General features: G+C 38.8%; 1 pseudogene; it reads right to left on the minus strand.

The window, feature by feature from the left end:
- Positions 1-10,527: 10,527 nt before the first annotated feature.
- The window catches only part of LOC118899055, a 32,498-nt pseudogene continuing 15,134 nt past the window's right edge, over positions 10,528-27,891 (minus strand).

Raw genomic sequence — 27,891 nt, forward strand, 5'->3', positions numbered from 1 at the left:
GTGTGTGTGTGTGCTTTTATATGACATCAGCTTATTTTCTGTTCATGATTTTTTGATTCAAGAAAGCACTTTTTGTGCATATACTGTATATACAGTAACATAAAAGACATGATGAGACTCTCCTGACAATGAATTAGGAAAGTGAATCATTTAGATAAATTTAAGAAATTGGAAAACTTCTAAGAATGCAATGAAAGATAAAAATATATACTATGAGAATTACATTAGGTAATGTGCATGAAAGCAGGGCATAATCTAAAAAGTTATATCTAAATATAATTTATCACAGGGTGAGTGTAGGGAGGAATTTTTGAAAGTGCATACATTGGATTGGCAGACACTCATTCAATAAATGTTTTTTTTTTTTTTTTTTTTTTTAAACATCTTTATTGAAGTATAATTGCCTTACAATGGTGTGTTAGCTTCTGCTTTATAACAAAGTTAATCAGTTATACATATACAATATGTTCCCATATCTCTTCCCTCTTGCATCTCCCTCCCTCCCACCCTCCCCATCCCACCCCTCTAGGTGGTCACAAAGCACCGAGCTGATCTCCCTGTGCTATGCGGCTGCTTCCCACTAGCTATCTATTTTACATTTGGTAGTGTATATATGTCCATGACACTCTCTCACCCTGTCACATCTCACCCCACCCCCTCCCCATATCCTCAAGTCCATTCTCTAGTAGGTCTGTGTCTTTATTCCCGTCTTGCCACTAGGTTCTTCATGGCTTTTTTTCCCCTTAGATTCCGTATATATGTGTTAGCATACAGTATTTGTTTTTCTCTTTCTGACTTACTTCACTCTGTATGACAGACTCTAACTCCATCCACCTCATTACAAATACCTCCATTTCATTTCTTTTTATGGCTGAGTAATATTCCATTGTATATATGTGCCACATCTTCTTTATCCATTCATCTGTCGATGGACATTTAGGTTGCTTCCATGTCCTGGCTATTGTAAATAGAGCTGCAATGAACATTTTGGTACATGACTCTTTTTGAACTATGGTTTTCTCAGGGTATATGCCCAGTAGTGGGATTGCTGGATCGTATGGTAGTTCTATTTGTAGTTTTTTAAGGAACCTCCATACTGTTCTCCATAGTGGCTGTATCAATTTACATTCCCACCAACAGTGCAAGAGAGTTCCCTTTCCTCCACACCCTCTCCAGCATTTATTGTTTCTAGAGTTTTTGATGATGGCCATTCTGACCGGTGTGAGATGATATCTCATTGTAGTTTTGATTTGCATTTCTCTAATGATTAAGGATGTTGAGCATTCTTTCATGTGTCTGTAGGCCATCTGTATATCTTCTTTGGAGAAATGCCTATTTAGGTCTTCTGCCCATTTTTGGATTGGGTTGTTCGTTTTTTTGTTATTGAGCTGCATGAGCTGCTTGTAAATCTTGGAGATTAATCCTTTATCAGTTGCTTCATTTGCAAATATTTTCTCCCATTCTGATGGTTGTCTTTTGGTCTTGTTTATGGTTTCCTTTGCTGTGCAAAAGCTTTTAAGTTTCATTAGGTCCCATTTGTTTATTTGTGTTCTTATTTCCATTTCTCTGGGAGCTGGGTCAAAAAGAATCTTGCTGTGATGTATGTCATAGAGTGTTCTGCCTATGTTTTCCTCTAAGAGTTTGATAGTGTCTGGTCTTACACTTAGGTCTTTAATCCATTTTGAGTTTATTTTTGTGCATGGTGTCAGGGAGTGTTCTAATTTCATACTTCTACATGTATCTGTCCAATTTTCCCAGCACCACTTATTGAAGAGGCTGTCTTTTCTCCACTGTATATGCTTGCCTCCTTTATCAAAGATAAGGTGACCATATGTGCGTGGGTTTATCTCTGGGCTTTCTATCCTGTTCCATTGATCTATATTTCTGTTTTTGTGCCAGTACCAAACTGTCTTGATGACTGTAGCTTTGTAATATAGTCTGAAGTCAGGGAGCCTGATTCCCCCAGCTCCATTTTTCATTCTCAAGATTGCTTTGGCTATTCGGGGTCTTTTGTGTTTCCATACAAATTGTGAAATTTTTTGTTCTAGTTCTGTGAAAAATGCCAGTGGTAGTTTCATAGGGATTGCATTGAATCTGTAGATTGCTTTGGGTAGTAGAGTCATTTTCACAATGTTGATTCTTCCAATCCAGGAACATGGTATATATTTCCATCTATTTGTATCATCTTTAATTTCTTTCATCAGTGTCTTATAATTTTCTGCATACAGGTCTTTTGTCTCCTTAGGTAGGTTTATTCCTAGATATTTTATTCTTTTTGTTGCAATGGTAAATGGGAGTGTTTTCTTAATTTCACTTTCAGATTTTTCATCATTAGTGTATAGAAATGCAAGAGATTTCTGTGCATTAATTTTGTATCCTGCTACTTTACCAAATTCATTGATTAGCTCTAGGAGTTTTCTGGTAGCATCTTTAGGATTCTCTATGTATAGTATCATGTCATCTGCAAACAGTGACAGCTTTACTTCTTCTTTTCCGATTTGGATTCCTTTTATTTCTTTTTCTTCTCTGATTGCTGTGGCTAACACTTCCAAAACTATGTTGAATAATAGTGGTGAGAGTGGGCAACCTTGTCTTGTTCCTGATCTTAGTGGAAATGGTTTCAGTTTTTCACCATTGAGGACAATGTTGGCTGTGGGTTTGTCATATATGGCCTTTATTATGTTGAGGAAAGTTCCCTCTATGCCTACTTTCTGCAGGGCTTTTATCATAAATGGGTGTTGAATTTTGTCGAAAGCTTTCTCTGCATCTATTGAGTTGATCATATGGTTTTTCTCCTTCAATTTGTTAATATGGTGTATCACATTGATTGATTTACGTATATTGAAGAATCCTTGCATTCCTGGGATAAACCCCACTTGATCATGGTGTATGATCCTTTTAATGTGCTGTTGGATTCTGTTTGCGAGTATTTTGTTGAGGATTTTTGCATCTATGTTCATCAGTGATATTGGCCTGTAGTTTTCTTTCTTTGTGACATCTTTGTCTGGTTTTGGTATCAGGGTGATGGTGGCCTCGTAGAATGAGTTGGGGAGTGTTCCTCCCTCTGCAATATTTTGGAAGAGTTTGAGAAGGATAGGTGTTAGCTCTTCTCTAAATGTTTGATAGAATTCACCTGTGAAGCCATCTGGTCCTGGGCTTTTGTTTGTTGGAAGGTTTTTAATCACAGTTTCAATTTCAGTGCTTGTGATTGGTCTGTTCATATTTTCTATTTCTTCCTGGTTCAGTCTCGGCAGTTTGTGCATTTCTAAGAATCTGTCCATTTCTTCCAGGTTGTCCATTTTATTGGCATAGAGTTGCTTGTAGTAATCTCTCATGATCTTTTGTATTTCTGCAGTGTCAGTGGTTACTTCTCCTTTTTCATTTCTAATTCTATTGATTTGAGTCTTCTCCCTTTTTCTCTTGATGAGTCTGGCTAATGGTTTATCAATTTTGTTTATCTTCTCAAAGAACCAGCTTTTAGTTTCATTGATTTTTGCTATTGTTTCCTTCATTTCTTTTTCATTTATTTCTGACCTGATCTTTATGATTTCTTTCCTTCTGCTAGCTTTGGGGTTTTTTTGTTCTTCTTTCTCTAATTGCTTTAGGTGCAAGGTTAGGTTGTTTATTCGAGATGTTTCCTGTTTCTTGAGGTAGGCTTGTATTGCTATAAACTTCCCTCTTAGCACTGCTTTTGCTGCATCCCATAGGTTTTGGGTCGTCGTATCTCCATTGTCATTTGTTTCTAGGTATTTTTTGATTTCCCCTTTGATTTCTTCAGTGATCACTTCGTTATTAAGTAGTGTATTGTGTAGCCTCCATGTGTTTGTATTTTTTACACATCTTTTCCTGTAATTGATATCTAGTCTCATAGCGTTGTGGTCGGAAAAGATACTTGATACGATTTCAATTTTCTTAAATTTACCAAGGCTTGATTTGTGACCCAAGATATGATCTATCCTGGAGAATGTTCCATGTGCACTTGAGAAAAATGTGTATTCTGTTGTTTTTGGGTGGAATGTCCTATAAATATCAATTAAGTCCATCTTGTTTAATGTATCATTTAAAGCTTGTGTTTCCTTATTTATTTTCATTTTGGATGATCTGTCCATGGGTGAAAGTGGGGTGTTAAAGTCCCCTACTATGATTGTGTTGCTGTCAATTTCCCCTTTTATGGCTGTTAGTATTTGCCTTATGTATTGAGGTGCTCCTATGTTGGGTGCATAAATATTTACAATTGTTATACCTTCGTCTTGGATCGATCCCTTGATCATTATATAGTGTCCTTCTTTGTCTCTTATAATATTCTTTATTTTAAAGTCTATTTTGTCTGATATGAGAATTGCTACTCCAGCTTTCTTTTGATTTCCATTTGCATGGAGTATCTTTTTCCATCCCCTCACTTTCAGTCTGTATGTGTCTCTAGGTCTGAAGTGGGTCTCTTGTAGACAGCATATATATGGGTCTTGTTTTTGTATCCATTCAGCCAGTCTGTGTCTTTTGGTGGGAGCATTTAATCCATTTACATTCAAGGTAATTATCGATATGTATGTTCCTATTCCCATTTTCTTAAATGTTTTGGGTTTGTTATTGTAGGTGTTTTCCTTCTCTTGTGTTTCTTGCCTAGAGAAGTTCCTTTAGCATTTGTTGTAAAGCTGGTTTGGTGGTGCTGAACTCTCTCAGCTTTTGCTTGTCTGTAAAGGTTTTAATTTCTCCATCACATCTGAATGAGATCCTTGCTGGGTAGAGTAATCTTGGTTGTAGGTTTTTCTCCTTCATCACTTTAAGTATATCCTGCCACTCCCTTCTGGCTTGCAGAGTTTCTGCTGAAAGATCAGCTGTTAACCTTATGGGGATTCCCTTGTGTGTTATTTGTTGTTTTTCCCTTGCTGCTTTTAATATGTTTTCTTTATATTTAATTTTTGACAGTTTGATTAATATGTGTCTTGGCGTGTTTCTCCTTGGGTTTATCCTGTATGGGACTCTCTGTGCTTCCTGGACTTGATTAACTATTTCCTTTCCCATATTAGGGAAGTTTTCAACTATAATCTCTTCAAATATTTTCTCAGTCCCTTTCTTTTTCTCTTCTTCTTCTGGGACCCCTATAATTCGAATGTTGGTGCGTTTAATGTTGTCCCAGAGGTCTCTGAGACTGTCCTCAGTTCTTTTCATTCTTTTTTCTTTATCCTGCTCTGCAGTAGTTATTTCCACCATTTTATCTTCCAGGTCACTTATCCTTTCTTCTGCCTCAGTTATTCTGCTATTGATCCCATCTAGAGTATTTTTAATTTCATTTATTGTGTTTTTCATCGTTGCTTGGTTCCTCTTTAGTTCTTCTACGTCCTTGTTAAATGTTTCTTGCATTTTGTCTATTCTATTTCCAAGATTTTGGATCATCCTTACTATCATTATTCTGAATTCTTTTTCAGGTAGACTACCTATTTCCTCTTCATTTGTTAGGTCTGGTGTGTTTTGACCCTGCTCCTTCATCTGCTGTGTGTTTTTCTGTCGTCTCATTTTGCTTATCTTACTGTGTTTGGGGTCTCCTTTTCACAGGCTGCAGGTTCGTAGTTCCCGTTGTTTTTGGTATCTGTCCCCAGTGGCTAAAGTTGGTTCAGTGGGTTGTGTAGGCTTCCTGGTGGAGGGGACTATTGCCTGTGTTCTGGTGGATGAGGTTGAATCTTGTCTTTCTGGTGGGCACGTCCACGTCTGGTGGTGTGTTTTGGGGTGTCTGTGGCCTTATGATTTTAGGGAGCCTCCCTGCTAATGGATGGGGCTGTGTTCCTGGTTCCTGTCTTGCTAGTTGTTTGGCATAGGGTGTCCAGCCCTGTAGCTTGCTGGTCGTTGAGTGAAGCTGGGTCTTGATGTTGAGATGGAGATCTCTGAGAGATTTTTGCCGTTTGGTATTACGTGGAGCTGGTAGGTCTCTTGTGGACCAGTGTCCTGAAGTTGGCTCTCCCACCTCAGAGGCACAGCCCTGATGCCTGGCTGGAGCACCAAGAGCCTTTCATCCACACAGCTCAGAATATAAGGGAGAAAAAAATAGAAAGAAAAAAAGAGGATAAAATAAAATAAAATAAAGCTATTATAATAAAAAATAAGAAAAAAAATTATTAAGAGTAAATGTGTTCAGAAAAAATTTTTTTTTTAATTTTTAAAAATAGATTTATTAATTTTTTATAGTAAAAAATAAGAAAAAATTTTTAAGAAAAAAATTTATTAAGAAAAAAAATTTTAATTTTTAAAAAAAAAATATGAAAAAACTTTTTAAAAATTTTTTTAATTTCTAAAAATAGAAAATACGGAAAAAATTATTAAGAAAGCATATATTAGGAAAAAAAAATTTTTTTAAAAAAAAAAAAAAAAAAAAAAAATGGACGGACCTAACCCTAGGACTGATGGTGAAAGCAAAGCTATACAGACAAAATCTCACCCAGAAGCATACACATATACACTCACAAAAAAAGGAAAAGGGGAAATTAATATATCCTGCTCCTAAAGTCCACCTTTTGAATTTGGGATGATTCGTTGTCTATTCAGGTATTCAACAGATGCAGGCACATCAGGTTGTTTGTGGAGCTTTAATCCGCTGCTTCTGAGGCTGCTGGGGGAGATTTCCCTTTCTCTTCTTTGTTCGTACAGCTCCCAGCGTTCAGCTTTGGATTTGGACCCGCCTCTGCATGTACGTCGCCTGAGGGCGTCCGTTCCCCGCCCAGACAGAACGGGGTTAAAGGAGCAGCTGCTTCGGGGGCTCTGGCTCACTCAGGCCGGGGGAGGGAGCGGTACGGAGGAGGCGGGGCGAGCCTGCGGCGTCAGAGGCTTCGTGACGTTGCAGCAGCCTGAGGCGCGCTGTGTGTTCTCCCGGGGAAGTTGTCCCCGGATCACGGGAGCCTGGCAGTGGCGAGCTGCACCAGCTCCCGGGAGGGGCAGTGTGGAGAGTGACCTGTGCTCACACACAGGCTTCTTGGTGGCGGCAGCAGCAGCCTTAGCGTTTCCTACCAGTCTCTGGGGTCCGCGCTGATGGCCGCGGCTCGCGCCCGTCTCTGGGGTCCGCACTGTTAGCCGTGGCTCGCGCCCGCCTCTGGAGTTCGTCTAGGCGGCGCTCTGAATCCCCTCTCCTTGCGCGCCGCGAAACAAAGAGGCAAGAAAAAGTCTCTTGCCTCTTCGGCGGCTGCAGACCTCCTCTCCGGCTCCCTCCCGGCTCGCCGTGGCACGCCAACCCCTTCAGGCTGTGTTCACGCCGCCAACCCCAGTCCTCTCCCTGTGATCCGACTGAAGCCCGCGCCTCAGTTCCCAGCCCTGCCTGCCCCAGCGGGTGAGCAGACAAGCCTCTCAGGCTTGTGAGCGCTGCTCGGCGCTGAGCCTCTGTGCGGGAATCTCTCCGTTTTTCCCTCTGCGCCCCTGTTGCTGTGGGATCCGCGCTGATAGCCGCGCGGCTCGCGCCCGCCTCTGGAGTTCGTCTAGGCGGTGCTCTGAATCCCCTCTCCTTGCGCGCCGCGAAACAAAGAGGCAAGAAAAAGTCTCTTGCCTCTTCGGCAGCTGCAGACTTTTTCCCGGACTCCCTCCCGGCTAGCACCAAAGCCCGGGCCTCAGCTCCCAGCCCCCGCCCGCCCCGGCGAGTGAGCAGACAAGCCTCTCGGGCTGGTGAGTACTGGTTGGCGCCGAGCCTCTGTGCGGGAGTCTCTCCGCTTTGCCCTCCGCACCCCTGTGGCTGCGCTCTACTCCGCGGCTCCGAAGCTTCCCCCCTCTGCCACCCACAGTCTCTGCCCGCAAAGGGGCTTCCTAGTGCCTGGAAACCTTTCCTCCTTCACGGCTCCCTCCCACTGGCGCAGGTCCCATCCCTATTCTTTTGTCTCTGTTATTTCTTTTTTCTTTTACCCTACCCAAGTACGTGGGGATTTTCTTGCCTTTTGGGAGGTCTGACGTCTTCTGCCAGCGTTCAGTGGGTGTTCTGTAGGAGCAGTTCCACGTGTAGATGTATTTCTACTGTATCTGTGGGAAGGAAGGTGATCTCCGCGTCTTACTCTTCCGCCATCTTGCCCCTACCCCCAATAAATGTTGAGCACCTGCTTATATAAGGCAAAAGGGGCATCATGAACATAACAGCCTTTCTGAGAAATACTAGAGTTGAGCTTATAGGAGGGTTTAAGTGCATAGATGATGAGCGGAAGGGGAAGAGTGCACGGGAGTGAGTATTTTCAAGAAGCCAAAGAAAATATTGGTGATCATACATTTAATAAATTGGGTTGGGTATGATTTAGGACTTTTAAATGTAAGCATTAGATATTTTGCTCACTAAAGTTAATTCTTAACATTCAGCAGAGTTGTAATATGTTTTGTTCAAATCAGAGTCTATATTTCATTGTCTAATTTAAGGGAAACTTAAAGCAGGTAATTTTCTAATGAGGAATGAGGCTCCTTTATGAATTGAACCAGTTGGAAATGTGATCTTTTGTGAAAGATCATTAATAAAACCGATAACTTTGGTTTATTTATATATCACCTGAGTGTTATAAAGGAAACTTTGTTGGGTGCCTGGGGGTTTTGGTTATTATGTGATATGGTCTCTGTCTTTACTGGTGGAGAGTTAGGTTAATTACAAATTAATTACATTTTGAGTGTTTTAGTTTTGTTCCTTGAAACTAGGCAAGACTACTTTTGATGACAATGAGAAAAAATCATGTCAGACATTTTCAATCTTCTTTTATAGCTGGAACATGAAAATGCCCAGTTAAGAAATATAAATTTCTCTTTGTCTGAAGCCCTTCATGCCCACTCATTGACAAGCATGATCCTGGATGATGAAGGTGTTCTGGGCAGCACTGTTCCATGCTTCCTTGGATCTCCTTAAAGGTGCCAGGTTAGTTCATTTCTCTTCATGGCGTTCTTCTCTTTGCGACTATAACGGTAGTTTGCTGAGGAACTGGAGCAATTTTCATCACTTCCGTGGCCATATTTAGTGTAATTATAGGTAATATAGTTGACTTTTTCAAATGAGGAATTAAATTTTTTAAGAAATGCAAATAGGGGAGCCTGCTTTGGTAGAGTGGGGAGCGCATTATAAAAGAGTAACCTGTAGACAGAGTACTTAGTAGGTATAGTTTTTTGTAAAGACTAAATTGAAGGCAGTTTTCATTGAAAATATTCGGGAATGCATAAGAATTTTCCTATCTTTCACTTATTTTGCTTGTTTGATAAGTTTGAATTAAAGTTATTTTTGCCTTAGACATAAAAATTATTAATCTGCAGGGAAGATATAGGTCAGTGGTTCTCAACCAGGAGCAATTTTGCTGAAAGAGGGAAGTGGAGATTGATAGTTGATGGAGTGGTGTTTTGTCAGTGAATGAATTGGTGTTGGTGTTGGGAAGGAAGGAACAAACGCATTCTTGGAAACTGGAGGAAAGGTGGTAAAGAAGTGTGGGAATGGAGGTGTGACAGGCAGTGGACGAGGTGCGTGGGTACTTGTTGAAGCTGCTAGTGAGACAGTGGGATGTCTCCTAGAGGATGAATCTGGAAAGGGCTCAGAATCTGGGGGAGAGAGAGGCTTGTAGTCTGGAGTAGGATGTTGGCTTTTTTTAAGATTTTAGAAGTATTTCATGATTGTAGGTCTGGGGAAATCTAAACTGCTCTTATGTGATTATAATAACCTTATCTTTTCTCCTTTCCTCCTCTGGTCCAGGCTTGGTCAGCTGGCCACAATGGCTGGTATAGATCAGTCATATTTTCATTTACTAGGTCGTCCCCAGATGAATTCTACTGTTAGTAGTCCACCTGAGGAAGAAAAGAAGGCACTTGAAGAAAAAAAAATCAGAATCAAAGCAGGGTGCCCCAGGACGAATGCAAAATATCCAAGTAAGTGGACAGAACAGCACTTAATGATCCTAAGAGTGATTAGCAAAAAGGAAATGACCAAGTCAGAGAGAAAACAATAATGATCAGTCTCTAATAGTTCACATGCTCGGGAGCTAGAAGACTCTGGAGTCCTTTCCAAATCTGAGATTAGTAAATGTGTGCCTATTTCGTGATACTGTATTGTTGTAAATAAGAAAACTGGAAGTTCTTTAGAAAATTTATGAGTTAAAGCAAACTATCCTTAATGAAGAAAGAAAACATTAGAGAAAATATTCCAGATTTTATATTGTATAAATGTCTATTCTATTCATATTTTATCTAGGTTTCTATTTGTATGCAGTCAGCTTACAATGAAGGAACACTAATGAAGGTACACATACTGATATAATTTTTAAAATAAGTAATCTTAACATAGCTAATAGGTAACATATTATAGTGAATCACCTGGTTATGGAAATGGGAGGGGAAAACCTGTCAGCTTTTCCTCTAGCCTTACTTGGAGCCCCCATCAACCAATCTCAGACTGGTCTTGGGAACTGACAGCTTGAGAACACAGTCTGGTCACAAACTATATACTATTTACATGTGCCTGGAGGATAGAAAAGAAATTAATTTTCTTACAGAATAGGGTTTTATTTTTAGTGAGGGAAAGGAAATGGGTAATAACTATCCCAAACACCAAAGTCTGAAAAGGTAGCAGACATAGCCTTGGATATAGCTAGGTTAAGCTGAGAATCACTTGGCAAGATATAATTAGAAAAAAACTGGCTCTGAAATCTTCTGAATAATCAATTGACTGTGTTAATAATAAGATTACAGAGTAACATTGAAGTTTTGAACTCTACTTTTTAATGGTTGGCTTTGTTCATCACTGAATTTTTGTCTTGTCTTTTGTTTTTCCCTCCAGTTTCAGAAAATTACAGGTGATGTTGGGATTCCTTTGCCTCTCGACTCCTTCCATGTCCCAGTTTCTACTCAGGAGGCCTTAGAAACTTCCAAAGACAACCTGGGGGTCCCAGTCACAGAGCAGTGGCAGGAGTCTTTTGAAGATTTCATTGCTAGAACATGTTCTCCCTTCAGCAGATGTCATTTCTGGAACTGGAAGTCAAAGAAAAGAAGAGGAATTATCTAGAAATAGCAGGTCTTCTTCAGAGAAAATGAGCAAAGCAGGTGAATATACCAAAAAATACTCTGCTAAGAAACAACCTGGGGAGGACATGCATCCCTGCTCTGACTCACCTGTAAAGCAGAAAAGCAAAGGAATTGGACAAAATAATTCTTTGGTTAATAAACCAATTAAAAGTGAGTCTTCGAAAAAACACATTTCTGTTAAGAAAGAGAGTAGAATAGTGACTGTTTCATCAAAGACAACTAAAAGTAAACTCAGTCTACTAGAACATTCTGAAAGTGATACTCTTGGATCTGATTGTGAATTTTAAGAAAGCATCCATACTGTATCACACCTAACATAGGTCTAAATCTTTTAAAATTATGTTTTTGCCTTCAAATTTTAATAAATTACTTATGTTTTTATTATAGCATATGGTGTTTTCAATTACTTGACTGGAAGCCATTAGAGAAAGATTTATCTATACTTTTTTATTATAATGAAAGCTTTGGTGTATTTTTCCTTGTGACACTTTGCACCATTCATTCAGCTGGTGTTTACTGAGGTCTTCATATGTACAGGACTTTTCTGGGTGCTATTGCTTTCAGCAGTGAACAAAATAAAGCCTTTACTCTCCTGGAACTAGCACTCTGTGGTGGGAGAAAACATAAACAACAAAGCAGGGTAAGGGGTAAAAAGAGATAGGAATAATAAATGGAATAGTTTTACCATTTGGTTAAATGTCAAACTATTATAAATCACATGGCCAGAAGCCATTGACGTATTTTAATTCACAATAACCAGAGAGCCTTAAACATTTACCAAGGCACTTAACCATGTTTATGGACTACAGCAACGCTATGAGGTTGGGAACTATTACCATCCCAATTTTATAGATGAGGAGTCTGAGGAGACATTATGTGAGTTGCCAAGAATTTCACAGCTATAAGTAAGTGGTAAGCTGCGATTTGACCCGAACACATGCTCTTTTTTTTTTTTTAATGTATGGACTTTATTATGTTTCATTTGTTTCTGATTTATGTGATTTTTTTCTTTAAAGATTTTTTTTGATGTCAACCATTTTTAAAGTGTTTATTGCATTTGTTACAGTATTGCTTCTGTTTTATATTTTGGTTTTTTGGCCGCAAGGCATGTGGGATCTTAGCTCCCCAACCAGGGATCGAACCCTCACCCCCTCCACTGGAAGGCGAAGTCTTAACCACTGGACCACCAGGGAAGTCCCCCTTATGTGATGATTTTTATGGCAATTTTTTTAAATTTTATTTTTTATTGACGTGTAGTTGAATTACAGTGTTGTGTTAATTACTGCTGTACAGGAAAGTGACTCAATTATACATTTATATACATTCTTTTTCATATTCTTTTCCATTACGGTTTATCACAGGATATAGAATATAGTTCCCTGTGCTCTACAGTAGGACCTTTTAGGTTTTTTAAAATACATCCACTTTTTTTTAATGTATTTATTTATTTTTTTATTTTTGGCTGCATTGGGCCTTCATTGCTGCACGCGGGCTTTCTCTAGTTGCGGTGCGCAGGCTTCTCATTGTGGTGGCTTCTCGTGTTGCAGAGCATGGGCTCTAGGTGCATGGATTTCAGTAGTTGTGGCATCGGGCTTAGTTGCTCTCTGGCATGTGTGATCTTCCCGGACCAGGGCTCGAACCCATGTCCCCTGCATTGGCAGGCGTATTCTTAACCACTGCGTCACCAGGGAAGTCCCATGTAGGACCTTTTTGTTTATCCATCCTGTATATACACCAGTTTGCATCTGTTAATCCCAAACTCCCAGTCCAACCCTCTCCCACCCCCTCCCCCTTGGCAACCACCAGTCTATTCTCTATGTCCTTGGTTATGTTTCTGTTTCACAGATAGGCAGAACCCAGGCTCTTAATTACTTTGTTATCCTGTTTCCTTGTTAAGAGAGGAAGGGTTTAAGGAAGGCACCGAGAGAGAAGCCAGTGAGCACTAGAGGTGCAAAAGAGTGGGGCTATCAGAAAGCACACCTGTCTCCTTCCCCCATCGTGAGACGAATTTTTAAACGGCAGAGTATGTAAGAGTATGTGATGACACATCTCTGGATTAAATTATGTCTCCCTGGTAAAACATGTACAGATAAGTCTTTAGTTCATTCAGACTGAAAGGTGAGATCAGAGAACAGTTGGAGTGTCAGATTTCTTCTAGAAGTTCCTGCCTGATTGTTACTAAGAGGGCTACTACAGTACTAGTTAGTTCGTTAGTCATGGATTGGGTGTTAGAGGAGAGAAACAATGAGCAAGATGTAGCGTTGGCCCTTTAGCAGTGGAGTGAGAGGGGAAGACACACAGCAGATGTCTCATCCTGCGCGTGACATGCTGTGATGGGCATATTCAGGGCGTTTAGTCAGTGTTTGTGGAAGAAGAGGGGGAGCTGTGAGACAAAGAAAAATCATCGAAAGTGGCAGTCCCTAAGCTAAGTCTTAAAGGACTCGTGAAAAACTGGTGAGTCAGCCGGTGAAGGGCAAGGACACTCAAGGCAGAGAGGATAGCGGAAGTCCAGAGCCGTGAGTGTGCGAGGGGTGTGTTACGGAGCCACAGGCACAGGCTCTGGAGCATCAGTGCAGTGTCACCAGGCAGTGGCAAGCGCCCCTAAAGGAGGCAGCGAGGAGGAGGGGAGCGGGTCTTAGCCATCCATGTGCATGGAGCTGGTTTCCTCAAAAAATAGCTAAGAATGGAAAGGACAAGTTCTGGTGGCATTTTAGACCACTGACGTCAGTATGGATGAGGAATTTGAAGAAGCCTCGAGACAATTATGCCCCACTCTTCTGAGGAGCAGTGTTTTTTATTTTCGAGTGGGACTTTCACGCTGCCACCTCCTCTCCTGTCCCTACTGAAAGGTTTATAGGCTGGCAGAAGGCAGAACCTGGCTTAAGTAAAGTTAATCAGCTTTCTTTACTGTACAGCTTCTCGGGGCTGCTGTAGGCTACTGTTCATTCTGGATCGTCACAGCAGGCGTATGGTACACAGCCATCCTCAAAGCTATTTGACTCTAGAGTCCTTTTTTAATAGAACTGCCTAACAACTGGTTCAACCAAACAGCAATTTGGTAACTTCTAGACCAGGTAACAGCAAGAAGAAAGGGGTCTGAAATAAGGTATAGATGAAGGGAGGAAATAAGTTCTAATTGTATTTAGGAAATTACAAGCAAGACTTGATCTTGGGAAGTAAGGAAGAAGTAGGAGGTGGAGGCTGAACCCCCATCTGTGTGACTAAGGTTGGGTGGTGGTATCATTGAGTTTGGAAATAGGGGATAAAGAACTGAATTGGGTTAAAGACTTTAGTTCTGGACATGTTGAATTTTAAAGCACCTGTACAATTCAGGAGACAAACTGGTAGATAACTGGACATGCACGTGAAGACATGGAAAGATAAAAATTTGAATGTCATCAGCACATATCAGCAGTCATTAAAATCATGAAAATGGATGAGATTTCAGAGAATTATGAGTACTGACAACGTTTAAGTAATAAGCAGAGAAAGAATTCTGGGAAGGAGAGAGGTGATAGAGTTTCAAGAAGGAGGAAGTAGATGACAGCGTCATCCTTCAGAGAATGTAAGTGTCCATTGGATTTGGGCAGTTAGGTCCCCAGTGACCTTAGAGCAGTTCAGTGAAGTGGTGGACAAGAAAGCCAGATTGCAATAAATTGAGAGTGTAGGGCTGCCTGTGGGGGTCAGGCGGGGCTAGTGAAGACAGTGGGAATAGGCTACTCTGAAGGAGTTTGGAGGAAAAGAGAAAATAATTAGCAAAAAAGAATTTTTTAGAATGAAAAGGACTTATAGTTTATATGCTGAAATGAAGGAACCAATTAAGGAGATCCTGAAGATGTAGATAATAATTTAGAGAATTGGGGAAACATGGACATATGAATAAGAAAAAAACCTTGCAAGTATATAAAGATCACTTGTATCCTTCGAGTTGGATGGATACTGGTAAGTTTGGGAGGAAATAAAGGTAAAAAGAGATAGAAGTTAAATGAGTTTATACTGATAGCCTCAGTTTTCTTTGACACAGATTTTTCAGAGACACATATATACACATACATAATTACAGTTTTAAAATTCTTTCGTAGTTACATGTTTTATTAATCATGCCTGAGAAAACTCATTGTTTTTCACTTTGTACAGCATTATCTTGTAAGGACTAGATACAGTGACAACTTCCAAGCTTTTTGCATATCAGAGCTGAAACTGAAAGTATCTCCATAATTGAATTTTCACTTCTTATTTGTAATAAGTTTATCCTTAGGAGGATACTTTCATAGTGTTTGATCACAGATGAGTTTGGGCATTGCTATCACTCAATAATGTTAAGCATCTGTCAGGTTCTCTCCTATACTATATATTAATTTTCTCTCCGTTAAGCAAATATTTATTGGTGGCCTGTGGGAATAAGATACACCTAGGTCCTCTTTCCTTGGTATATTCACAAAAGCCTCTGAAACTAAATTTCCAAGTTAGGCCATACTAAGGCCTGGCATAATAAGTTTTCATCGTTAACAGTTTTTTTGTGTTTGTGGGGTTTTTTGGTTTTTATTTTTTTGAAGCAAGGATAAGACACTGTCTTAACTCAGTAGTTGTCCATTGATGAATAAGTCAAAGAAGACATTGATGAAGCATGGTATTTTGAATATCCTTTCCACAGAATAAGTAATGGGCCGTCCTGAAACTCTGGTGAGATACTTATCATTTTCAGATTTTGGAGTGGCAGAGAAAACCCTATTACACCTTGAATTATCACTAGAAACATGAATTCAGCCAAATAAAAACGGTGCCTCTGCCTACTGAGGTTGTCAATTTCCATCTTAACAAAAGTGAACATTTCTCCTTTAGATTAAAATCAAGAAAATCTCTTCTGTCCAGGATGCAATAATGGGGTACAAGAAAGAGGAAAACTGAAGGTATTCCCTCTTTACACCTGAACATTGAATTCATTCTGATATCAAATATTTGTTATGATTCTGCTATGACCAGGTGCTTTTTTGTGTTTAGAGGTCAAGTTACTGTTCATTCTTGGTAAGTAAGAAAAATCCATGTTTTAGGACTCTGAATAGTAACTTTATATATTTTATATATATATTATGTATAATATATATTCCACCTATTCAACAAAATTGTAATTTTCATCATCTCTTACGAATGATCAACTGTATTTACTCTTTGGAAAGGGCTTATAGGGAATTAAAGTCTCCATATACTTTTTATATAAGACCATGGAAACCAAATTCTCAACTGGGAGCAAACTTAGGTTTTGCTATGATGGTTTATGCCTGCCTGGCCTTAGAGTGGTAGGCCAGGAACTCAAGGTCTAGTTTCTTTCCTCTAAGTTACCTTCATTGATGCCACCCTGAAAAAATTTGGAGGGAGTATTTTTTGAAATAGCTTTATCTCAGGAACCCTTTAAAAATGCTTCAGGGTATGGGGAACATAATTGTCAAAATGTTCAAGCAACTTTTGTTGATTTAAGTGTAATTGATCAGGAGCAATACAGGAAAGAGCTGGGTACAAAAGACAAAAGGCCCGAGGCTATTTCATGTATAGATTTTGGCTTATTGTACAAAACAGAGAAAGTCTCATACACTCACACAGCCAAGGTCCCCTACTGTTCTCTCCTTTTAGTAGAAATAAAAGAGAGCTAGTTTCTCAATAGCAGCATTCTATCCTTAAGTGGGTACACAGTGATACTCTAATGGGCTCTGGAGCAGAGAATAATTCTGTGGCAGCTCCGACCTCCAGTCACTGGGTTCTCTGTAACTTAGTCTTTCATGGCCAAGGACTATAATCATTATTTCGATTTATATTTAGCATCTCAAAATTGAAAGGATTCCATGGACAACAAAACAGTAAGTGATTTCGTTTAGTGTTTTAGTATAGATAAAATAATAAACTAAAAATACAAATCATCAGTAAAGTTTTTTCTTTCCGGAGAACTATATTCAGAAATTAATGTAAGCATCTAAGGTACGCATGTGTGTTTTTTCACCCATGATCATGTTTGTGTGTGTGTGTGTGTGTGTGTGTGTGTGCATTCCACTGCTACAGGGGACATGCAAAATAATATCAGATTTGCTACTATATGAAGTACTGGTTTCTCCCAAGAACTGTGTGCTCGCAGGGTTCGTTCAGGAAGGTGAGTGCCCTACCACCACATCGCAGTCATATCTCATCACCTTCGGCAGGAATAATTTACACTTTAACCTTACATGCAGGCGTATTAAATTAGTATTACTCATCAGAACTTGCTTATTAATAAAACAAGCTGAATTAGCCACTGGAGAATCATATTTGGAAATTCAATGACAATTTTACATTTTTAATAAAGGCTCAGAAATATTATTGCAGAGCAGGTGGTACAGAAAACTGTGGTCAAATTCGACATTCATTAATAATTGAAGTGTGGAACGTGACAGGTGAAAATTGATATTGATTTCTTTCCTCTAATATTTGGAAGAGTTCTAAAAGGTAAATAAAATGAGATAACAAGACATTCTCACTGATTTCTTTGATCACCTCCTCCCCACATATCACTCCTTCGCCTACCATGTTTTGAACAATTCAATGCCCATAGTCTTTCCAGTTCAGTGCATTATAAAACACACTCAAGCTGGGTTTCAATCATATTAGACTGAAAGCTGAACTTTTTATGAAGGATTATTTAAAACAAAATGCATCTTGAGCCCAAGCACCTTTGAAACCAAACAATCCTGGGAGTTCAGTAAGGAAATGTCAATACTGTGGAGAACTTTTGGATTCAGAAAATTCAGTAATCCTATTTGATGTATGTTAACCGTATCAATATTAACAACCTTCTGCTTGATTTCAGCACTGATTTGAGAGCTGAGTTACTACTGGTCTTGTATTTTAACTAGTTGTGAAAGCACTGAGAGAGTTGTTCTTGGGTTGAACTTGACCTGCCTCTGGGAATGCTCTCTGTTCTATCCATCTTGAAAAGCTTTATTCAAGTGCATTTCTCTGCCTTCCTTCTTCTCATCTGCACCCCTTGGGAAAACAAAAGATGCTCAAATATAGATGTTAACACTGCAGATGCTCTGTTTGGCAATGGTGTCTTTCAGCTTCCCAATAAAAAATTATATTGCTGACCACCCATTTGACTGAAAAGTGACTCATTTTACTGACAGATATCTGGATTGAGATGCCAAAAGAAATAGGTCATTTCAAATTTCCTTTTTAATTTGAGTCATAGCTTTGTGTTGCAACACTACTTGTTCAAAAGTTAGATCATGAAGGTTCCTTCCTATGACCTCCAAATAATTAATCAAAATGTTCTTCAAAAGGCTATATAAAAAGCAAGCAGAATATTCCTAATTATTAATCTTTCTCTTGAGTCATATAGTTCTTGTAATTTCAAGGAAGAGAAACTCTAATGTAAAGTGTTACAATAGCCAAGCATACCAGCACTGTTATCTAACCATTCAGCAATTTTCTCTGCCAAGTCTCTCTGAACCTTAGACTACATTCTACTACTTAGAATGTCTTTTTAATTAATTTTTAAGGTTCTCCTCTTTTGAGTTAAAAAATGGTCACACGCCCTGGTCCAGGCCAAGGCCCCCCACACCCTGGCAGAGCTGAAGCGTCAGCGGGCTGCCGCTAAGCTGCAGCGACCCCCGCCTGAGGGGCTCGAGGCCGCTGAATCTGAACTGCCTGTGGACACCGAGACCCCCCAGCTGGAGTGTGGCTCCGGGGCTGGTGGAGACCCACCCCTGCTCAAACTCACAGCCCCCTCAGAAGAGGCCCGCGTGGAGAAGAGGCCATGCTGCCTGCTCATGTGAGGGGCTGGCGCTTGGGGTGCCCAAGGTCCCACTGCCAGGCCCAGGGCCCCTGCTCTGCGTACCGCAACGTGTGTTCCGGGCTAGGCTGCCAGCCTCCTCCTTCCTCGGGGACGGACCTGTGGCAGAAGCTGTACCTGGGAAGCACCTGGCTGCGGAGACCTAGTTTCATTCTGTGACTCAATAAAGGGCCGTTCTGCCAAAAAAAAAAAAAAAAAAAAAATGGTCACAATTTTATAAGTAAAATTAAAGAAAAAACACAAAATAGACCATCTGAGATATTTCCATTAGGCATTATATATATATAAATATAAATATATATATATATATATATACATAATTTATATATATATACATATATAAATGCACTGGGATAAATCTCCATCTTCTGTGTCAGTCAGACATAGGTCCATTTTCTTAGGAATAGGGAACTCCTTTCACAAGGGAAGTGAGGAAATTGGCTGCACCATCCTTCTTGAATAATAATTCCATGAAGCCGCCATTTAAGGTTGTCTGGATCTTGGTTGCTTCTAGCAATCTACTACTCCAACAGTGTGTAGTTCATCAAATTCAGGTCTTTCTGAAGCCAGGCTAGAAATACAAAGTGAGGTGGACGACTGAGGTAACTGACCAAAAAGGAGGAGGAAGAGAGCAAAACAATTTCCCAATTTCATTTTTTCTCATATTCTCTGTGCTTTACAAGGGAAAAAAATATTTGGGTCTGAGTTCCTTTCATTCTTAGCCATTATTGGTTCAAAGTCTGAGAAAAAAAAAAAAAAAGGTAAAAACGAAAACATGGAGTCCAGAATTCCGTTAGCTCTCTTGCATGCAATAACACAACTTAAAAGGCCTTCCAAAATGAAGGGATAAACTTTTAAAAATATAGCCCAATCTTTTCAATCTAAACAAGTAAACACTAAAAATATATTTTAGAAATCCAGCAAACACACGAACCACAGTCAAAGCAAAGGAAGGCTTTTGGCTTACTAAATGACAGTGGCTGTCTACAAGACAGAGAAAGAGAATACTCCAAAATTCTATCTGACCTGGCAGAGCTCAGCACAGCTACTACTCTTCTTTCCTAAAATCAAGGCATAAAGAAATTGAATAAAACTTGCCAAAATGTCACCCGCTGCCTCCAAAAGCAGATTAAAGACGGGCGTGTCCAGAAATCAGGATGAAGAAAACTACTTAGAGAAGCCCCTTCTCCTATCAGTGGACCACCAGGGTAATAAAATGATAATAAGCCTTTTTGTCATCTTCTTTTTATAATTTATACATTTAAATTTCAGTTAACATTTTAAAAATATCCAATCAGAATGACAGGCATTTCCAGAAGTATCAGTTTTTTTAATCCTCACCCTATTACAAATGTGAAAACTGAGGCTCAGTATAGCTGTCAAGGAATTTTCCTAAATCACTGAAGCTGTAAATTTGGGATGTAAGTCTAAATCAGTTTCTCATTTTATCTTGGCTAACTTCTTAAAATTCTTTTTAGGGACATGGGGAGGGGGAAGGGTAAGCTGGGACGAAGTGAGAGAGTGGCATGGACATATATACACTACCAAATGTAAAATAGATAGCTAGTGGGAAGCAGCCAAATAGCACAGGGAGATCAGCTGGGGCTTTGTGACCACCTAGAGGGGTGGGATAGGGAGGGTGGGAGGCAGACGCAAAAAGGAGGGGATATGGGAATATATATATATGTGTAGCTGAGGCACTGTTATACAGCAGAGACTAACACAACATTGTAAAGCAATTATACTCCAATAAAGATGTTAAATATATATATAAGAAAGCTATACTATAAAATAGATACAGTGATAATATATCTGAGAGGTGGAATTATGGCTGCTTTTTAATCTATTTTTGGATTATTTGATTACTTGATTTCTCTATAAAGAATATGAATCCCTTGTGTAATAAAAGTTACTCAAAACCAAAAAACAAACAAACAAAAAAACAATTCTGTTTAGGAAGAGAGGATAGAATGAAGGTTTGAGCATAGAAATCATCTAGAAATCACTGAAGATACTGGACCTGTAGTGCAGTTTCATTTGTAGTGGGTTTGGCTTACATTCTTATATTTAGTTTTATTTCTATACAACTATCAAAGAAGGAGAAAGAAGTTGGGTAATATTTGCATTTGCAACTAATCAAAGCAGAATTGCTTTTAGCTTTAACAAAAAGATCGTTTTGTGATCTCAGATTAACATCTTTATTCTTAAATGGAGCATAAATAACATTTATTGGCTAAGATTATTTGTAATAAACAAGACTGTTTACTGTTTACCACCTAGCAGATGACTATTTTTAAGTCTCACTGAGTATGCTAAAAGCTTATACTGAGCTCTCATTTTACCAGAGTGAATTTAAATTAACTTCAGCAGCCAGAATTAATGAAACCAGGTAAGTGATGCAAAGATATTCCACAGGGTATTCTGTTTTAATTAGAGATAGAAAATGTGAGTCATTAGAGGTTTTTAAAAATGTTGCATTCAAAAAAAAAAATGTTGCATTCTATTACTTTCTCATATTTTAAATCTAGGAAAATAGATGAAAACTAAAACATGTTAGCCACCTTAGTTCAGTTTTTAATGTATATCAGCTCTGAATTTATATTGAGTGAATAGTAAAGAGTCTGAATGAAGAACATAATCTGGAGGCATTCAGGTACAAGTCATAAATTTTATTAGAAGTTGAGTATCTGTTAATTAGCAGACAGCTATATAACTTAACTATAAAGCCACTACAATTCAAACATTGTAGCATTACTACATGAATGAACACATATACAAATTAAACAGAAAAGAATATCCACATATAGTTCTAAGTATGTCTGGGAAGTTTGATTGTGATAAAGTCAAGTTATAATCTTAAAAATTGATGCCTAGAAAACTACACACCCATTGAAAACTAAAGTCTGTACCTCACACTACATACCAAAATAAATTACACCAGTTGCACATGTAAGAAGCTTGCAAGTTGCCACTTTACCCTAACAAGATGCGTCTTTTACAAATGTTTTCTCCCACTCTGTGGCTTTTCTTTTCATTATCTTGATAGTGATTTTCACAGAGCAGAAATTTTCTATTTTAATGAAGTCTAGCTTATCAATTCTTTCTTTCATGGATTGTTCCTTTGGTGTTACATTTTAAAAGTCATTGCCATACCCAAGGTCATCTAGGTTTTCTCCTATGTTATCTTCTGGGAGTTTTACAGTTTTGTGTTTTACATTTAGGTCTGTAATTCATTTTGAGTTAGTTTTTATGAAGGATATAAAGTCTGTGTCTAGATTTTTTTTTTTTCTTACTATGGACATCCAGTTGTTTCAGCACTATTTGATGAAAAGACTATCTTTGCTCCATTGTATTGCCTTTGTTCTTTTGCCAAAGATCAGTTGACTGTATTTATGTGGGTCTATTTTGGGGCTCTTTATTCTGTTCCATTGATCTATTTGTTCTTTCACCAATACCACCCTGTCTTGATTACTGCACCTTCATAATAAGTCTGCAAGCTGGGTAGTGTCATTCCTTCAACTCTGTCCTTCTTCAATGAGGTGACAGCTATTCTGGGTCTCTTGCCTCTTCATATGGACTTTAGAATCAGTTTGCCAATATCCATAAAATAACTTGCTGGGATTTTGATTGGGATAGCACTGAATTTCTGTAGATTAAGTCGGAAAGAACTGACATTTTGATAATACCGAGTTTTCCTATTCATGAACATGCAATATCTCTCCACTTATTTAGTTATTCTTTGACTTCATTCATCATGGTTTTGTAGTTTGCCTCCTATAGAGGTTGTACTTATTTTATTAGATTTATACTGAAGTATTACATTTTTGGCAATGCTAATGTAAATAGTGTGGGGTTTTTCTTAACCTATTCCACCTGTTCATTATTGGTATATAGGAAAGCAATTGCCTTTTGTATATTAACCTTGGATCCTGCAACCTTGCTATAATCACTTATTAGTTACAGGAGTTTTGGGTCAACTCTTTAAGACTTTCTACATAAATGATCATGTCATCTGTGAACAAAGACAGCTTTATGTCTTCCTTCTCAATCTGTACACCTTTTATTTCCTTTTCTTGCCTTATTGCATTAGCAAGGACTTGCAGCACAATACTGAAAAGTTATAATAAAGGAGGACATCCTTGCCTTGTGCTTAATCTTAGTGGGAAAGCATTGAGTTTCTCTCCAGTAAGTATGATGTTAGCTATTGGTTTTTTTGTAGATCGTATTTATCAAGTCAAGAAAGTCCCTCTCTATTCCTAGTTTACTGAGAGTTTTTCTCATGAGTGCACGCTGGATTTTGTCAAATGCTTCTTCTGCATGTATTTATATGTTTTTTTTTCCTTTTTTTGTCTTGGATGGATTATATTAATTAATTTTCAAATGTTGAACCAGCCTTACATACCTGACACAAATCCCATTTGGTCATGGTATATAATTGTTTTTATACTTTTTGGCTTCAACTTGCTAACATTTTGTTGAGAATCTCTGACACAATTTTTATCACATTTCTACTATAAAAGGTTTGGGATTCTAACGAATTTAAGCTATTAATTAGTCTTATCAAATTGTGCTCTTTATTCAAAGATACACCATAGCAGAACCCTGAGGGAATGGATGGTGAATGGTAAGGCCTGAATTTACAATTCTTTTATTCTTTATACCCTGAACCCATCTCTCAACAAGTGTTTACGGTTGATTTTTTTGGAAATTAGACATAGCTCACTCCATTCATTCATTCAACAGATTCTACAGCAGAAGGGAGGCTTCTAAGGAGGTAGGGTGCATTAGTGGGGCTGCAGGTTATTACAGGGAATCCAAGCAAGGCCTCATAATGGAGACGGTGATATTTGAGAAAAGACTTAAAAAAGTGAGTGGATGAGTACTGTAGATAGTAAAGAGAACAGCAATTCAGGTAAAGCGAACAGCAAGTGAAAATGTCTGCCTACTATACTTGTTGAACATCAAGGACTAAAGAGTATAAGGTGTTTGGAAAAGAGTGAGCAAGGAGTAGAGGTGGAGGAGATGAGATCAAATATATAATGTGGAGGGTAATCATGTAGCAACTTTCCAGCATTTTAAGAAGTTCAGCTTCAACTATGATGAAGGGGAAGACACTGAAGTCACATAATTCTTCTGACTTAGATTCTCAAAGGGTTCTCCAGCCACTGTGTTAAGGACACATTTCAGAGGGATAATAATTAAGATGACAGACAATGAAATCTTAATCCTGAGTGGTAATAGTGGAAAAATCGAGAAACTGTCAAATTCTGGTTCTATCTCAAAGATAGGGCTGACACATTTTGCTTCTGTATTGGATGTGAAAGGAGAGAGAAAGAAAAAAGTCAAAGATGAATCACATTTTGTAACTGAGCACCAGGAAGAATGGAGCTGCCCTTTTCTGTTTTGGAAAGTCTACAGGAAAAGCATGACTGACTATGTCTGTATTTGATTGCAAGGTATATTAAGTTTGGGATGTCTATTAAATGACAAAACAGAGATATTCTGTTAGTAAGCAGTCTTGTTAGGTGGACCCAGTCCGTAAAGGACAACCATCAACCTACCTAATCTGCTCAATTTGAAGACCCATAAAGGACTTTGGGGCATTAGTGTGAAGAGGGCTTCCTTTTGCGTTTGTGTGTATGTGTGTTATTTGCTTTGACACTGTGGTTAGGCTAAAGTAGCACTATTCTGGGCTTTCATCTTTGGCAACTTTTTCCTCACCAAGAAGCTTTTTTATTGGGTTGACGCCAAATGAGTATTTGCCTGATTCTTCATGTCCTGATTCTTTAACTATTTTCCTAGTTTGGACAGCCACAAATTTGGTTAGTATTTGTTAATTTCACCCTTCAACATGGACACACTTGAAGTCAAGTGAACTCCCACCACACTGATGGTAGACTCCATCTGAGCATGCTCAAAAGAGCACAGAAGGTTGTCCACGGGGAGGGTACTATCAGAGGCTGATTGACAGTATCTGTGTTGTAGACCAACTTAAGGGCAAACACATACGGTTCTTACGCTTTCCTTCTCCTGATAATAGGCAATGGCAGGCTCTGGATCACAATGTTTGAACCCAGCAGGAATAGTTTTGCACTATATGTGGCATGACTATGATAAGGGGTATATATCTTGACTAGAATGTATCTCCTTTTTTATGCTACACAAATACAAAACTAAACTAAAACTGAACAACTAAAACTGACACATCAAAAATTTCAACTTCTCATCAGCCTTAAGCCAAAACTAGGGTAACAGTAATATCATTCTCCTGTCAAGCTTCACTGCCACTGCAAAGTTGTTCAACAGGACATTTCTAAACATTTAAAAACTGACCTGGTCACAACCCCATAAAAGTCTACAGATCATAAAGAAGTGTGCTGGGATTATATAACTACGCAGAAGACAAGTCACTAGGACATCATTTTGACAACAAGCAGCAAACCTGCAGCATAGGAAAATCCCAACAGGAGAATGAGGCGCACACCCCTCCCTCTGGGTATTCAAGGGCAGGACTGACACCCAAGATGCTCTTCTCTCAACCTCAGCAATGGTGCCTTTCACAGAGCAACTATGCAGTCTCCCAAGACAGCTGGGAAGGAGAATCTGGTACTGACAGTATTAACTTGTCATGAGGCCATAAGCAAGGGAATGTGTGTGGCCTTAGTGAGAGAGCAGAGGTTTGGGAGATGTTGCTTTATGTTGGCTTTCAGATCAGGAATTTGTACATATAGCCCGCAAACAACATTTTTTGAAAGCATATGAACATTCTTGAGTATGACAGCTCCATGTGAGGGGTCAGAAATGGCAGTCAAGTTCGTTTCACTGGGTAACAGCTGATTTGCAGACTGGAGAACAGGCTTCCTTGTTTACAGACATAACCACAAGGCTGCCAGTTGTGTGCCAAATCCACCCAACTACACATTTGCATTGGGAGAGCGACCAGACAAGTTTCACATGGATTTATATCAGAGAGGGAAATGCTTCTTGTAAGGCTCTGTCAGTTTAAAAACCAAAAAGAATGACCATCCACCTTTCCCAATTCAACCCCCTATATATCATAAATATGATAGCTACATACCTGCAACTTATTATATACATCACGAACTTTGATGAATGGAAAGCCCCTAAAAAGATATCAACAAAACGAAGTTAGATCTTGATGTGAATACATCACCCGTTAAACCCAGTTAATACAACTATTTAGTATTATGTACAGTATCCATACAGAACTGTGTATAAAAATAAATAAGCTCAAAAGAAGGACCTGGAGGGCTCTGCTACGGAGAAAACTGAACAGAATTCAGCCGACTGGCCTGGTGATAACTCTCTGAACTGCTGAGAGGGCCCTTCATTTCCTACGTTCAGGACGGTTGAGATTTCAGTCTCACTTCTTTAAATGGTGATATTAATCGTTCTCTAATTTACCACTCTGTGTGACGAGGATGGACCTGAGATTAAGTGTCTCAAGAAGAAGATAGGAAACCACAGAGTTGTTAAACTCAAGTGCAAAGACTGGGGATTCAACACTATAGTTTATGCAACAGCAATTCACATTACCATTTGCAAAACAGTAGTTGGTTGTCCAGTGGGGATTATAAACATCCATTTAACATGAGCTACTGAACAGATACTTTACACAGTAACTACTTCAAGTACTATTTAAAATCAATTCTCTATGTTTTCTTAAGCAATTGTTTACCCCCAATTTTGTGAATACTACCAAGTAAGTCACTTGAAAATCATCTAGAGCAATCTATTTCACTTAGCAAGCCTAAAGCTATAGTTCAACAATTTCATTTACTGTTCTATGACAAAAATTACTATGAACAGCTATCCCCTGGATAAGCAATCAGCTAAAGCTAGTTTGACTCACTAAATCTGATTTACTGAGTTAATAAGCCAGTTGATTTAGAATAGGTCTAATGCATATTTCTCATCCATTCTGTATTAAACTATTCTCCATGCCTAAAATGTCTTTTTTCCCATTCGTACATATCCAAGTTCCTACTTCTGTGCTGTAGGGCTTGGCTCAACTACACCTGCCTTTAGTGAAACTTTTCTCACCTGCACAATTGGTGATAATTTTAGTCTCCTCAAGACTCCCACGGGGTTACCTCTGTTGTGACACTTGAGAAACAACTTGAAACTCCCAATTACTTTTTGTTTCTCTTCCTTAGACGGCTCATTAGGCAGATGCCATGTGTAGTTATCTTCTTTCCTCTATAGAAAGCACCAGAGACTGCCCACATAATAGAAGTTCCAAAATAAAGAATTCTGAACGACTGAAAAAGACAGGGAATGCGAGCACGTTACCTGTTCCTTTTTGCACGTCTGCAGTACGCCACGGCAGGAAACCGGACACACCAGGTGGTAGAGGTTCAGGAGCATAACATTCTTTACCAGCAGAGTGTTTCCTTCCATTACTTACAGGTTTCTTTGCGGCCAAGCCTATGTTTGACAAAGCATGAAAAGAAGGAATCAAGATGTACCAATAGTCTACAGAGCAACTGTCACATGGTTACACTTTGAAAGGAATCAAACAGGCACTTGACAATGATGCCAAGCCCATTAAAAAGAGGATCGTTTTGTACAAAGGTTTTACGTAAGCCGGCATTTTTAAAAAATATAAGTTCTCTACAGTAACAAGTTATTTTAACTAAAACAAAAGTATTGAGATGTGCAGAAATGCAAAAATAAATTTTTAAAATAATCCCAAAGTATGATACATTTTATGTATCATGCAGAAGCACTCAAGTTTACTGAATCTTAGAACACCTTTGGCATTTCTGAATCTCAAGGATAGAGAAACACAGATACACCCATGACTTCTGCCAAACAGAATCTTCAGAATTAGACCAAAATTTCAATTTAAGATGAATTTTTCTATGTAAAAACAATAAAAGTTATAAGGCTGCAAGTTGCTGGGTGGTAGGTGAATCAATGTTACTCTCCTATAAGCCTGTCAACCGTCACTGCTCCTTTGATTTCATATAGAAAACACACAAAAACACAAATGAAACCCACTGGATAAAAGAGTGAAATGTGGAGACTTATCCTATATTTCAGTAGTAAAG

The sequence above is a fragment of the Balaenoptera musculus genome, chromosome 8 (assembly GCF_009873245.2).
Source record: "Balaenoptera musculus isolate JJ_BM4_2016_0621 chromosome 8, mBalMus1.pri.v3, whole genome shotgun sequence".
Classification (NCBI taxonomy): Eukaryota; Metazoa; Chordata; class Mammalia; order Artiodactyla; family Balaenopteridae; genus Balaenoptera; species Balaenoptera musculus.